General features: G+C 42.9%; 1 pseudogene; it reads left to right on the top strand.

The window, feature by feature from the left end:
* Nucleotides 1–280: 280 nt before the first annotated feature.
* On the top strand, nucleotides 281–8,189 carry LOC127162761 (uncharacterized; annotated as a pseudogene).
* The last annotated feature ends 5,394 nt before the right edge of the window (nucleotides 8,190–13,583 follow it).

The following is a 13,583-nucleotide window of genomic DNA, read 5'->3' as shown; positions in this document are numbered from 1 at the left end:
TTGAGCTCCGTCAAGTTAATTTCTTATTGTCTGTTTTTCAATTCAAAATCAATTTTATACACCATCATTCTCGTTTCTTATAACGTGTGAATATACCCCCTATTGTATTCTACAACTAAAACATTCGGATTGCTTTGTTATCACTAGTTTTGTTTTGATTTCCCGAGTTGCTAGCTTATAGCCCGTTAGCAGCACCAGCGTGGTTGCAGCTAATCCTGCTTGCATTGTTTACACACTGCTTACACACATTTCCATTGTTTACTCACTGTTACTTGCTTTAATGGCGAATTTGTGTCCACCTTTGAGTGCAGGTGAGGACACGTTCGAGCTGCACTCATTGCAGCTCGAGCTGGAGGCCGTGGAGAAGCAGATCCAGGAGCTGTTGGTGAGGCAGATGGAGCTGAGAGAGCGGAGCGTCCTAGGCTTTTCCGTGCTGATGGCCTGCACCCCAGCAGAGTCGGTGCGGAACTGCTGTCGGATAACATCTCCAGGATGCTACGCTCCATTTGACTAGTGAGTACATTCTCGAATGATTGCTACAATGGCTTTTGTTCTGAATGCTTAAATGATAGTACTTGCACTGTCCAATCCATAAAGACTGTGTCTGTTCCTCGAATAGTGAGGTCAAAACATAAATTTAATGCAGGATCTAGAAAAAATCTGATCGTAATTAAACCAGAAAAAATCAAAATACACGAACAGAAACCATTTTTAAAGCTTGGGCTCCTAAACATTAGATCACTTGCACCCAAAGCAGTTATTGTGAGTGAAATGATCGCAGATAATAGTTTTGATGTACTCTGCTTAACTGAAACCTGGCTAAAACCTAATGATTATATTGGTCTAAATGGGTCTACTCCACCAAACTACTATTACAAGCATGAGCCCCATCAGAGTAGTCGTGGTGGTGGTGTTGCAACAATATATAGTGATATTCTCAATGTTACTCAGAAAACAGGATACAGGTTTAATTCATTTGAAATACTTTTGCTTAATGTTACTCTGCCAGATGTTTTAGCTACTGTGTATAGACCGCCAGGGCCATATACAGATTTCCTAAAAGAATTTGCAGAATTCCTTTCAGAACTATTGGTAAATTTTGAGTGCTAATTGTCTGAGATTTTAACATTCATGTTGATAATACAAATGATGCATTAGGACTTGCGTTTACTGACCTAATAAACTCTTTTGGAGTCAAGCAAAATGTCACTGGGCCCACTCATCGTTTTAATCATACGCTAGATTTAATTATATTGCATGGAATTGATCTTACTGATATAGATATCGTACCTCAAAGTGATGATGTTTCTGACCATTTCCTTGTGTCGTGCATGCTGCGTATCACTGATATTAACTATATGGCTCCGCGTTATCGTCTTGGCCGAACTATTGTTCCAGCCACCAAAGATAAATTTACAAATAACCTGCCTGATTTATCTCAACTGCTCTGTGTACACCTTAATACACAGGATCTAGACAAAATGACTAGCAATATGGGCACCATCTTCTCCGATACGTTAGAAGCTGTTGCCCCCATCAAATTGAAAAAAGTTAGAGAAAAACGTATTGCGCCATGGTACAACAGTAATACCCATTCCCTCAAAAAAGAAACTTGCAATCTTGAGCACAAATGGAGAAAAACTAACTTGGAAGTTTTTAGAATTGCATGGAAAAACTGTATGTCCAGATACAGACAGGCTTTAAAAGCTGCTAGGGCCGAGCATATCCGCAAACTCATAGAAAATAACCAAAACAATCCAAGGTTTTTATTTAGCACAGTGGCTAGATTAACAAATAACCAGACATCACCTGATCTAAATATTCCTTTACAGTTTAATAGCAATGACTTTATGAATTTCTTCACTGATAAAATAGATAACATCAGAAATGTAATAACCAATGTAGATTATACTGCATCTAATATGTCAACTTCTTTCTTCGCACCCAAAGAAAAACTGCAGTACTTTACCGCTATAGGACAGGAAGAGTTAAATAAACTCATCACTGTGTCTAAACCAACAACATGCCTATTAGATCCTGTACCCACTAAATTACTAAAAGAATTGTTACCTGTGGCAGAAGAACCGCTTCTCAATATTATCAACTCATCGTTATCTTTAGGTCACGTCCCTAAACCATTCAAGCTGGCGGTTATTAAGCCTCTTATTAAGAAACCACAACTAGACCCTAGTGAACTGGCAAATTATAGACCCATTTCTAATCTTCCGTTTATGTCTAAAATTTTAGAGAAAGTTATATCTGCTCAACTGTGCTCATTCTTGCAAAAAATTTATATTTATGAAGAATTTCAGTCAGGCTTCAGGCCCCATCCGAGCACAGAAACTGCACTTGTTAAAATCACTAATGACTTGCTTCTTGCGTCAGACCAAGGCTGCATCTCATTGCTAGTTTTACTTGATCTTAGTGCTGCGTTCGACACTATAGATCATGACATACTAATAGATCGACTACAAAATTATGCAGGTATCCAAGGGCAGGCTTTAAAATGGTTTAGATCCTACCTCTCTGATCGTTACCACTTTGTTTATTTAAATGGGGAGTCATCTCAGTTATCACCAGTAAAGTATGGAGTGCCACATGGATCTGTTCTAGGTCCTCTACTATTTTCAATATACATGCTGCCCCTTGGTAATATTATTAGAAAACACGGGATTAGTTTCCATTGTTATGCTGATGATACTCAACTATATATCTCAACAAGACCAGATGAAACTTCTGAATTATCAAAGTTAACAGAGTGTGTTAAAAATGTAAAAGATTGGATGACCAACAATTTTCTGCTATTAAATTCAGGTAAGACAGAGATATTAATTATTGGACCTAAAAACAATACACAGAATCTTTTGACTTACAATTTACAACTAGACGGATGTACTGTTACTTCCACTACAGTCAAAAGCCTGGGTGTTATATTAGACAGCAACTTGTCTTTTGAAAATCATATTTCTCATCTTCATTTTTCATCTTAGAAACATTGCCAAGCTGCGAAACATGTTACCGGTTTCTGATGCAGAAAAGCTAGTTCACGCATTCATGACCTCTAGACTGGACTATTGTAATGCACAACTAGGTGGTTGTCCTGCATCTTCAATAAACAAGCTACAGATAGTCCAAAATGCAGCTGCTAGAGTCCTTACCAGGTCAAGAAAATATGATCATATTACCCCAATTTTAAAGTCTCTGCACTGGCTACCTATTAGGTTCCGCATCAGCTACAAAATAGCACTTCTTACCTATAAGGCACTTAACGGTTTAGCTCCTGCGTACCTAACTAGTCTTCTACCACGCTACAATCCATCACGCTCCCTAAGGTCACAAAACTCTGGACTGTTGGTAGTACCTAGGATAGCAAAGTCCACTAAAGGAGGTAGAGCTTTTTCACATTTGGCTCCCAAACTCTGGAACAGCCTTCCTGATAACGTTCGGGGTTCAGACACACTCTCTTTGTTTAAATCTAGATTAAAGACACATCTTTTTACCCAAGCATTCAAATAATGCATCTCATAAACTTTTCCTGCAGCTATATCTGATCAAATGTTCATTATTAATCTTTTAGCTCTGGTTTGAACAGAGCTAAGTTTCTTAGTTTTCTTAGTTTGAACAGCAGCTACGCTAATTATGTTCCTATTTTTCTTTGTTTTTGCCATGGGATTGACATCCCATGGTAACTAGGAATTCACAAGCTTCAGTGTGGATCCAGAACACTTAAGATGAGATGATGCCAACCCCACAGAGGACTTCAGATGATGCCAACCCTGAAAACATACAGCACTACTGAATTCTACTACTAATTTATAGTGTTCTTTGTCTGTTTGATTACATCATTAATTGATCTTTACCACACATCTCTGCCATATGTACATCAAGCTACTACTACATATATTGTAAAAATGTCAATTTGGTGTAAAGCTGCTTTGCAACGATATGTATCGTGAAAAGCGCTATACAAATAAATTTGAATTGAATTGAATACTACAGTGCTTGGGAGCCAAGGTGTTGAAAATTTTTTTACACACTGCCTAATACAGGTCAGACTGTTACCGATGCCTTTAAAGCTTTAGAAGAACATCCAGCCGGCTACGAATGTCATCGTCGCACGACACAAATTCAGACAACATGCTCAAAGGCTAGATGAATCGGTAAAGAATTATGTTGTTGCTTTACGTGAGCTCAGTATACACTGTAACTCTGGTGATTGCACGAGATGATCCGGGATCAATTAGTGGAGAAAGCGTCCTCTGCAAACTGGTGACTTACTCAAAAGCGGCACTGCCTGTACTCGGATGCCTATCCGCTCATGTATATTATGGGGATGCAGTGGCCAGTACTAGCATCTGTGTTGTGGAGAAAGGCACTTCTATACTGGGCATGGATTTAGTAGCTGGCCTGAACATTCACATTGCTGGAAATGAATTGATCTCACCCCCATCTCCAACCATTGTGCAACAAGTGATGGCTGCAACAACAGAGGACATTTGTTGTGCTAAAGGCTTTGTACATTGGGTGAAAGTAAGAGAGTCAGTGAAGCTTTTACAACAAAAACTGCACAGACTTCCTTTAATGCAGTTTCCAAAGAACTTTGCCGCTTACAAGCTGAGGGCATCATTGAATGGGTGGATGCCTCCCTGTGGGTGTCCCCTATTGTGGTGACGACAAACAAAAATGCGGAAATTCGTGTGCATTTGCGGGAGCCGAACAGAGCAGTAATTATCGATAGCCATTCACTTCCACACATAGAGGACATATTCACTGAATTAAAGGGAGCCACAATGTTTTTAAGCATCGATCTGAACAATTCATACCTCCAAGTAATGCTTTACGAGGACAGCCGAGATCTGACGGCTTTCATCACTCATGACGGGTTGTTTCGATTTTGTCAGGTACCTTATGGCTAGGCCTTGGCGCCTGCGGCTTTTCAAAAAATGATGGTTACAATACTGAAAGGCCTTCATGGAGTCCAGAACTATCTAGATGATGTGATTGTGTATGGACGCACTGCAGCCGAACATGATCACAATCTGCAGACTGTTTTAACAACACTACAGCACACAGGTCTCACGTGCACACGTACTTGTGACACACTATCACTGCTCAAGGTCTGTTACCCAATGACGGCCATATTCAGGCTATCTTGCAAGCACCAGCTCCCACGGACACAGCCAAATTGCGTTCATTCTTAGGATTGACGTCCTGGTACTCACGGTTCGTACCAAATTACGCTTCGGAGGTGGAGCCTATGAGGGCATGCTTAAGGAATGTGAGCGTTTTCAGTTGGACTGAGAGCTCACAGAAAAGCTTTGAGAAATTGAAGGAGCTCATTATAAACGGCTCAGCTCTAGCAATCTTTGACCCAGCACTGCATACACTGATAACCTGTGATGCCTCTGATTATGGATTAGGGGCTGTCGTAACTAACATTCATGCCGACGACTCTGAGCATACTGTTGCATTTGCCTCTCGACTGCAGAATGAAAGTATTCAATTGTGGTGAAAGAGGCCCTAGCCTGCATCTGGGCTGTGAAACGGTGGCGAACATTTTTGTGGGGCCGATGGTTCACACTGCAAACGGATCATCAGGCTCTAACTACCTTGCTGGCAACTAAAGGTATGGGCCGTGCTGGGATGTGCATTGTAAGATAGTCCACTCGCTTACTCTGCTTTAACTATGAAGTATCCTACGAGGCAGGATCCGAAAATGTAAGAGCAGACTGCCTCTCACGCCTACCATTGCTCACCTGTGTGGATACTGACTCTACCATTGAACCCGACATGGTGGCATTCCTCTCAGCTGAACCCCATGCTCTTTCATTGGAGGAGTTCTCCAAAGGATGCGCTGCTTGCCCTGAACTGTCAGCATTGCGACAGCAACTACTTATAGGCTGGCCCAAAAATAAGAAAACCCTATCACCTGAGCTGGCACCATACTTTCATATCAGGGATGAACTGGCAGCACAAGATAGCTTGGTCTTTAGAGGTTCATACCGTTTAGTGGTGCCCGTATCTCTGCGTGGAGCCCTAATTAACTTACCTCATCAGGGTCACCAGGGTATCGTCAGGACCAAACAGTGTCTTCGTGACTTGTATTGGTGGCCTGGCATGGATCACTCACCTCAATCCGCTATCACTTCATGTCAGCTTTGCCAAGCCCACAACAAAAGTGCCAAAACACATACGCCTCCCCTTCAGCCAGTACCACTTCCTGCTGCACCCTGGCTAAAGGTTGGAGTGGACATTGTTGGACCATTCGAGTTAGGGACCTGGGATTGCAGATATGCACTTACGTTAGTTGACTATTACAGTAAGTGGCCAGAAATAGCCTTCACCAGTAATGTCACTACTGATACCATTACAGACTTTCTTGCCACAATGTTTAGCTGGTTTGGCAACCCAGTGGAAATTATGACTGATAATGGTGTGCAATTTACATCTCTCACCTTTGAATCCAGGATTCTCTTTGAGTGACAGAACTCAAAGAGTGAGAGTTAATGGTAGTTTATCAGCTCCCTTGATGACATCTGTAGGAACCTCTCAAGACTGTGTTCTGTCTTCTTTATTATATATTTTATACACAAATGATTGTATAAGTCAACACAATAACAGTTTTTTTTTTTTTTTAAGTTTGCTGATGATACAGTTATCGTGAGTCTTTTGGAAAACAATTAAATGTGTCATGGTCCAGTGGTTAATGACTTTGTGAAATGGTGTGATGATGCTTGTTTGCAGTTGAATGTGTCTAAGACAAAAGATATGATCATCGACTTCAGAACAAAAACACATTCTTCCCAGGCTACCCTTATTAGGGGAGAGAAGGTGGAATGTGTGGATAGTTATAAATATCTGGGGACCACTACTGATAACAGATTGTGTTTCGATGTGCATACAGAGGTATTATGTAAAAAGGGACAACAACGCCTATACTGTTTGAGAAAACTACATTCAGTATAGATAGGACATTGATGAAACCTGCTGGTTTGGTAATCTCAGTGTTTGGTATGTATTGTATGGGTCTGTTGTGTTTCTGATTTTTGCTGCATCCAAATTGCCCGCAAGGGATCTTAATAAAGTTTGACCTTGACCTTTGCTGAATTCCTCACAAGCAGGAATATCAAGCCTGTTCGTACCTCCTTGTACTTTCCACAACCTAATGGCGCTGGTAGCACATGAACCGTGTCCTGAAGGATTGTGTTCATACAGCAAGCTTGGAAGGAAAACCCTGGAAAACTTTGGTGAGGGACTTGCTTCACTACCGCACAACACCGCATGCCACCACAGGTGTTCCTCCCAGTGAACTCTTGCTGGGATGTCAACTTAGAACAAACTCAGACATTCTACCTACCAGGTCCTCTGCTTGTACTGATGCTACAGTGTGAGCTCGTGTTCATGCACGACAGTCTCAAGTCAAAACCTACACTGACATCAAACGTGCTGCAAAACCATCTGCTTTACGACCCGGTGACAGAGTGCATGTGAGGATACCTACCTCATGTGAAAAAAAGCAGGTCTAAATTCAGTCCACCGTCTACAGTGGTGGGACAGAAAAGCCAGGACACATATATCCCTGGATGATGGGAAAGTGTGGAATGCAACACACCTGTCACCATGTCCTGGACAAAGCCATTCAGATAATGAACTTACAGGGGTGCCAAAGTTGGTTGTCACTCCAGAAACCCAAAGACAGCCCAGAACCAGGTGTCCACCTGTCTGGCACAAAGACTTTGTCACTTGAACTGTACTCACACATGCACATTCATCACAATAGTAGAGCTACAACAGTACTGTAAAGTTGTAAATTTTCATTTACAGCTACATGTTGATGCTGAATAGTAGTTCTACATTGTTCTGGTGCTTTCGTGACAATATGTGTTGTGTTGAGTTATGCTGGAGTTTGTACTTGCTGCTGGATAGGAAGAAATATGCATGTCTTGTGTTATGGAATAAGAGAACTTAATGTTCTTTCCACGTCGACCTTGGTGAATTAGGTATAGTTAGGCAGTTGTTCTTTGGCTATGATCTGGTTTAGAATGTGATTAGGCCATGTTAAATAACTTCCACTGAGTAATATTCTTTAAAAAGTAGGGAAAATGTTGTGTTATCTGAAAATATTATGTTATGTTATGTGGCCACTAGGTGTCACTTATGACCTGGAGGTGGAGAAAGTAGATGAGTAAAGAAATTAAGTGTTGAGTTGCTGCACGTTTGTTTCTGCTGTGTTTTCGTTATTAATACTAATCCAAAATACAACACAGTGCATTAACAGGCTCCAATGTGCCTAAGAAGTGGTCAAAGACAGCCCGCACTCTTGCCTTAATGGCTGAGGCTGACTCAGCAGTGAGAGACAATGTCCACTGCCCAAGTGCTCATTGTGGTTGTACTGACACATTATTAAAAAAAAACATCTGAATCTGTAGCCTACATCACTCGGGCGGAGAATACTATTTACCAGCTGCTACTTGCCTGTAACACCACATTAGACTCAGCAAATGTTGACTCCTCTGTAGCTCAATTCTTACAGACTGCCCTGTTGACTCTAGGTCACGTAATGCGTGAACTTGGGATACTTTCAGTGACCCTTCTATTAGCCCGACGCCGGGTATTGCTTGTTCAGGCAAGATTGCCTGAAGATTGCAAGACGACATTGAGGGAACTGGCAATTGTACCTGGACATCTTTTTGGCCCCAACGTCTCTGAACTATTAGAATAAATAAAGAGAATGAAGATGTCAGAGGTCACACGACAGAGCCCCATGGGCTCCTTCTTTTAGGATGCCATTGACGCCAGCTCACCCACACTACACAAGCTTAAAGCAGCGGTCATGTCACCATGGTTGTCCTCAACTTCAGACCCCACAGCGACGCAGAGTGACCAAAGAGACTCCGTCACGCTGCCCTTTTCCCCACCACCATCAAGGGGGGCCACGTCAGTTCCGACACTGGCCACCAAAGATTTTGAAATTCTTCTGACAGTTGTCAAAGATGCAACCAGTTCAATGGCCCTTTCCATGGAAATGTTGTCGCTGTTGTTGAAAGAGGCCAAAGAAAAAGTTCCCCCTCTCAGACAGAGGGATGGGTTTTACTCGACATATTTCCTTGTTCCAAAAAAGGATGGCGGTTTATGTCCGATTCTGGATATTTGACGCCTCAATGTGTTCCTAAAGTGTCTTCGTTTTCGAATATTACGCACAGTCGACATTCTTCGATCTGTGATGAAAGGAGACTGGTTTGTGAGTGTAGAGGGATGCTTACTTCCATGTTCCCATTGCTCCCCACCACAGGAAGTTCCTAAGATTCAGTTTTCAGTGTCAAGTCCATCAGTTCAGAGTCCTGCCATTTGGGCCATTTGCTCCTCATGTTTTTTACGAGATGCATGAGTGCAGCCCTGTCTCCTCTTTGGTCCAAGGGCATAAGGATTCTGCCTTATTTGGACGATTGGCTGCTTTGCGCCCCAATGAGAGTGCATGCTCTACGCGATACCAAGACTGTTCTGGAGCATATACTGTGAACAAAACAAAAAGTCATCTGGTTCCGGAGCAGACCATAACCTTCATAGAAATGACGCTCAATTCCGTCACAATGACAGTCAGTATCCTTCAGTTGTTGACCCGTTTCCGTCTGGAGGCAAGGATACCTTATGGTCCTCCTTTGTCTGAGCAAAGACTAGCATGCAGGATTGTCGAGGTGATAAGATCAAGATTAAGATGGCGCCGCGTATGGCAGCCACTGTGCTGAGCTCCCCAGTTGTTTTAGTGTTTTTGTTAGTTTTTCCTGTTTTTTGTTTCGCAAACACAATCAGTTTTACCCGGGACGAACTGCTGAACATTCGGCAGTACACACCACAAAACCTCCTACCGGATTTCAATTATTCTGATGTTTTGCTGAAGGTTGTAGTTGGCGGTGCGGCGGCACTGATCAAACGCCTCAGGACGCGCAGATGGGGGAATCGAGCCGGCGTGCTTGTGAAGCTTAGACAACGCAGCTTCCGAACGGCACTGCCCAGCATACATCTGGCGAATCTACGCTCTCTACCCAACAAAACGGACAAACTCCTCCTGCTCTCCCGGTTAAATAAGGATTTCTCGCACTCTGCTGCTCTGTGTTTCATGGAGACCTGGCTGAACAACGCGATACCGGATGGCGCGCTTCACCTGCCGGGCTATTTACATCAATGAAAAGTGGTGTACAGATGTAACGGTGTTAAGGACGTTGTGCTGTTCCGAACTAGAAGCGCTTCTCATTGACTATAAGCCATTCTATTTGTCATGAGAGTTTTGCTCGTTCATTCTCATAAGCGTCTACATTCCACCGCAAGCTCACGTGAGCCTGGCTCTACACAAACTCGCCAATCAGATCGCAGACACTGAGCAAAAACACCCGGACTCTGTTTTAATCATTCTTGGGGATTTTAACAAAGCAAATCTCTCCCGTGAACTGCCTAAATACAGTCAGCATGTTCCATGTCCCACCAGAGACAGTAATATATTGGATCACTGTTACACCACAATAAGGAATGCATATCACTCTGTCCCACAGGCAGCTCTGGGACTCTCTGATCACTGCCTGGTTCATCTTATACCATCCTACAGGCAAAAACTTAAATCTGCTAAACCTGTAGTTAAGACTGTAAAGAGTGTATTTGAAGCTGCTGCAATTGATCTGGATGAGCTCACAGAGACTGTAACTTCATATATCAGTTTCTGTGAAGATATGTGGATTCCTACCAGGACTTATTTAACTTGCAACAATGACAAACCATGGTTCACTGCAAAACTCAGACAGCTCCGTCAAGCTAAAGAAGATGCTTACAGGTATGGGGACAAAGTCTTGTACAAACAGGCCAAGTACACACTGGAAAAGGAGATTAAAGTGGCAAGAGGAATTATTCCGAAAAGCTAAGGAACCAATTCTATTCCAGTGACTATTCATCAATGTGGAAAGGTCTGAAAGTCATTACCAACTACAAGACACCATCCCCCAGCACTGTAGAGAACCAACAACTGGCAGACGATCTGAATGAGTTTTATTGCAGGTTTGAAAAAACACCATTGATACCTCCAACAACCCTCCTCTCCCCCACTCCTGCACTTCAGATCAGGGAAGGTGGCGTGTGCCAGGTCTTCAGAAAGAACAAAAGAAGAAAAGCACCAGGCCCAGAAGGTGTGACACCAACCTGTCTGAAAACCTGTGCTGACCAGCTGGCCCCCATCTTCTCACAGATCTTCAACAGGTCTCTGGAGTTGTATGAAATCCCTTCTTGCTTCAAACACTCCACTATTATCCCCGTTCCAAAGAAACCCAAGATAACAGGACTTAACGACTACAGACCTGTGGCGCTAACGTCTGTCGTCATGAAGTCATTCGCAAAACTGGCTCTGGCTTATCTCAAGGACATCACCGGACCCTTACTGGACTCCCTGCAGTTTGCTTACCGAGCAAACAGGTCTGTGGATGATGCAGTAAACATGGGACTGCACTTCATCCTGCAACATCTGGATAAATCAGGGACTTATGTGAGGATCCTGTTTGTGGATTTCAGTTCAGCCTTCAACACTATCATCCCAAACCTACTCCTGCAAAAATTAACTCAGCTCTCCGTGCCTACCTCCATCTGTCAGTGGATCACCAGCTTCTTGACAGACAGGCAGCAACTAGTAAAGCTGGGAAAATTCTCATCCAGCACTCGCACAATCACCACTGCGCTCCTCAGGGTTGTGTCCTCTCCCCACTGCTCTTCTCCCTCTACACCAACGACTGCACCTCCAAAGACCCCTCTGTCAAGCTCCTAAAGTTTGCGGACGACACCACAATCATCGGCCTCATTCAGGATGGTGACGAGTTAGCCTACAGACAGGAGGTTAAAGAGCTAGCTGTCTGGTGCAGCCATAACAACCTGGAGCTTAACATGCTCAAAACAGTAGAGATGACAGTAGACTTCAGGAAGAACCCCCCCTCTCACCATTATGGACAGCACTGTAATGACAGTGGAGACATTCAGATTCCTTGGCAACACCATCTCTCAGGACCTGAAGTGGGACATCCACATTGACGCAATTGTCAAAAAGGCCCAGCAGAGGCTGTTCTTCCTCTGCCAACCGAGGAAGTTCAACCTGCCTCAGGAACTACTGAAACAGTTTTACACTGCCATCATTGAATCTGTCCTCTGCAGCTCAATAATTGTCTGGTTCAGCTCAGCTACCAAATCTGACCTCAGAAGACTGCATTGGACAGTCTGGACTGCTGAGCGAATTATTGGTACAACTCTTCCTACTCTCCAAGAACTGTACTTATCCAGAGTGAGCAAAAAGGCTGGCAAAATCACTCTGGACCCCTCACATCCAGCACACTCCCTCTTTGAACTGTTGCCATCCGGTCAATGCTATAGAGCACTGAGCACCAGAACAGCCAGGCACAGGAACAGTTTCTTCCCTCAAGCAATCCATCTCTTGAACACTTAACAATAAACGTGGAACATTCACTTATCCAGTTATTTATTTAACACACATACTTATTTACACTTCTAATTGCACCTTACGTTCGTAGTAAATTGTTTATTTTGTATTTTGTATATTGTAAAGTTATTGCTATTTTTGCACATTGTATGTCTTGTATAATTGTATATTGTTCTTTTTATTATGTCTGTTTTCGTGTCTGGTCCTGTCACTGTCATTCTATTGCACTGTGGAGCTTCTGTCACTACAACAAATTCCTAGTATGTGTAAACATACATGGCAATAAAGCACATTCTGATTCTGATTCTGATAAAGCTAGAGTATAGTCATTCTAACCAACCTTTACCAGTGTGTGTTACTTTTCACTCTACTAGGGCTGTCTCTTCATCTTGGACTGCTTTACGGGGAGTTTCGTTGGCAGAGGTCTGTGCAGCTGCTACCTGGTCCTCTCCATGTACCTTTGCACAATTCTACAAGGTTAACGTGGCTGCTTCCCATAATGTGAGTTCTGCATTCCATCTGGAGCATTCTTGATGCAGGTGGGTGACATTCCTCATGACTATGTTAGTATGTGTCATCCACTAGTGCTTAGCACCACCTCTGGCGGTCTGAAGGAATGAAACAGAACGCTAGTTACGTATATGTAACTGTGGTTCTGTGAATTCCGGTTGACCGCTAGAGTTCCTTGTCATTCGGAATGCACAAGAAAGCATTCTAAAGCTGGGCAGAGCTGCTGTGGTTTATATCCTAGCATCTCGGTCTGCATCATGACATGACCCTGTTGGACTCTTTCTCGACCTATCTAGTTGATGCAGTGATTATCCACTAGTGCTTAGCACTGCCTCTGGCGGTCATCCGGAATTCACAGAGCCACAGTTACATACGTAACTACCGATTCTTTAAATGAATGGATTGCGGAGTCCATTCATGCAAACAGATTTACTCTATAGCAGGGAATGCCACAGAATTTGTCAACTTTTGGACTAATAAATCAAAAGTAGGTCTTTCAGTTAATTCGAATCACGATATGGACTAGTGTCTGTGAATATTAAAACGTAAAAAGAAGGTTTAAATATGAATCCTTCATGTCCCGCTTCTAGGGCCCTATTGTTCAAAATGT

Source organism: Labeo rohita, chromosome 3, assembly GCF_022985175.1.
Source record: "Labeo rohita strain BAU-BD-2019 chromosome 3, IGBB_LRoh.1.0, whole genome shotgun sequence".
In the NCBI taxonomy this organism is placed as follows: domain Eukaryota; kingdom Metazoa; phylum Chordata; class Actinopteri; order Cypriniformes; family Cyprinidae; genus Labeo; species Labeo rohita.
Note: the sequence above shows the minus strand (reverse complement) of the source record. Positions and strands in the feature narration are given on the sequence as shown.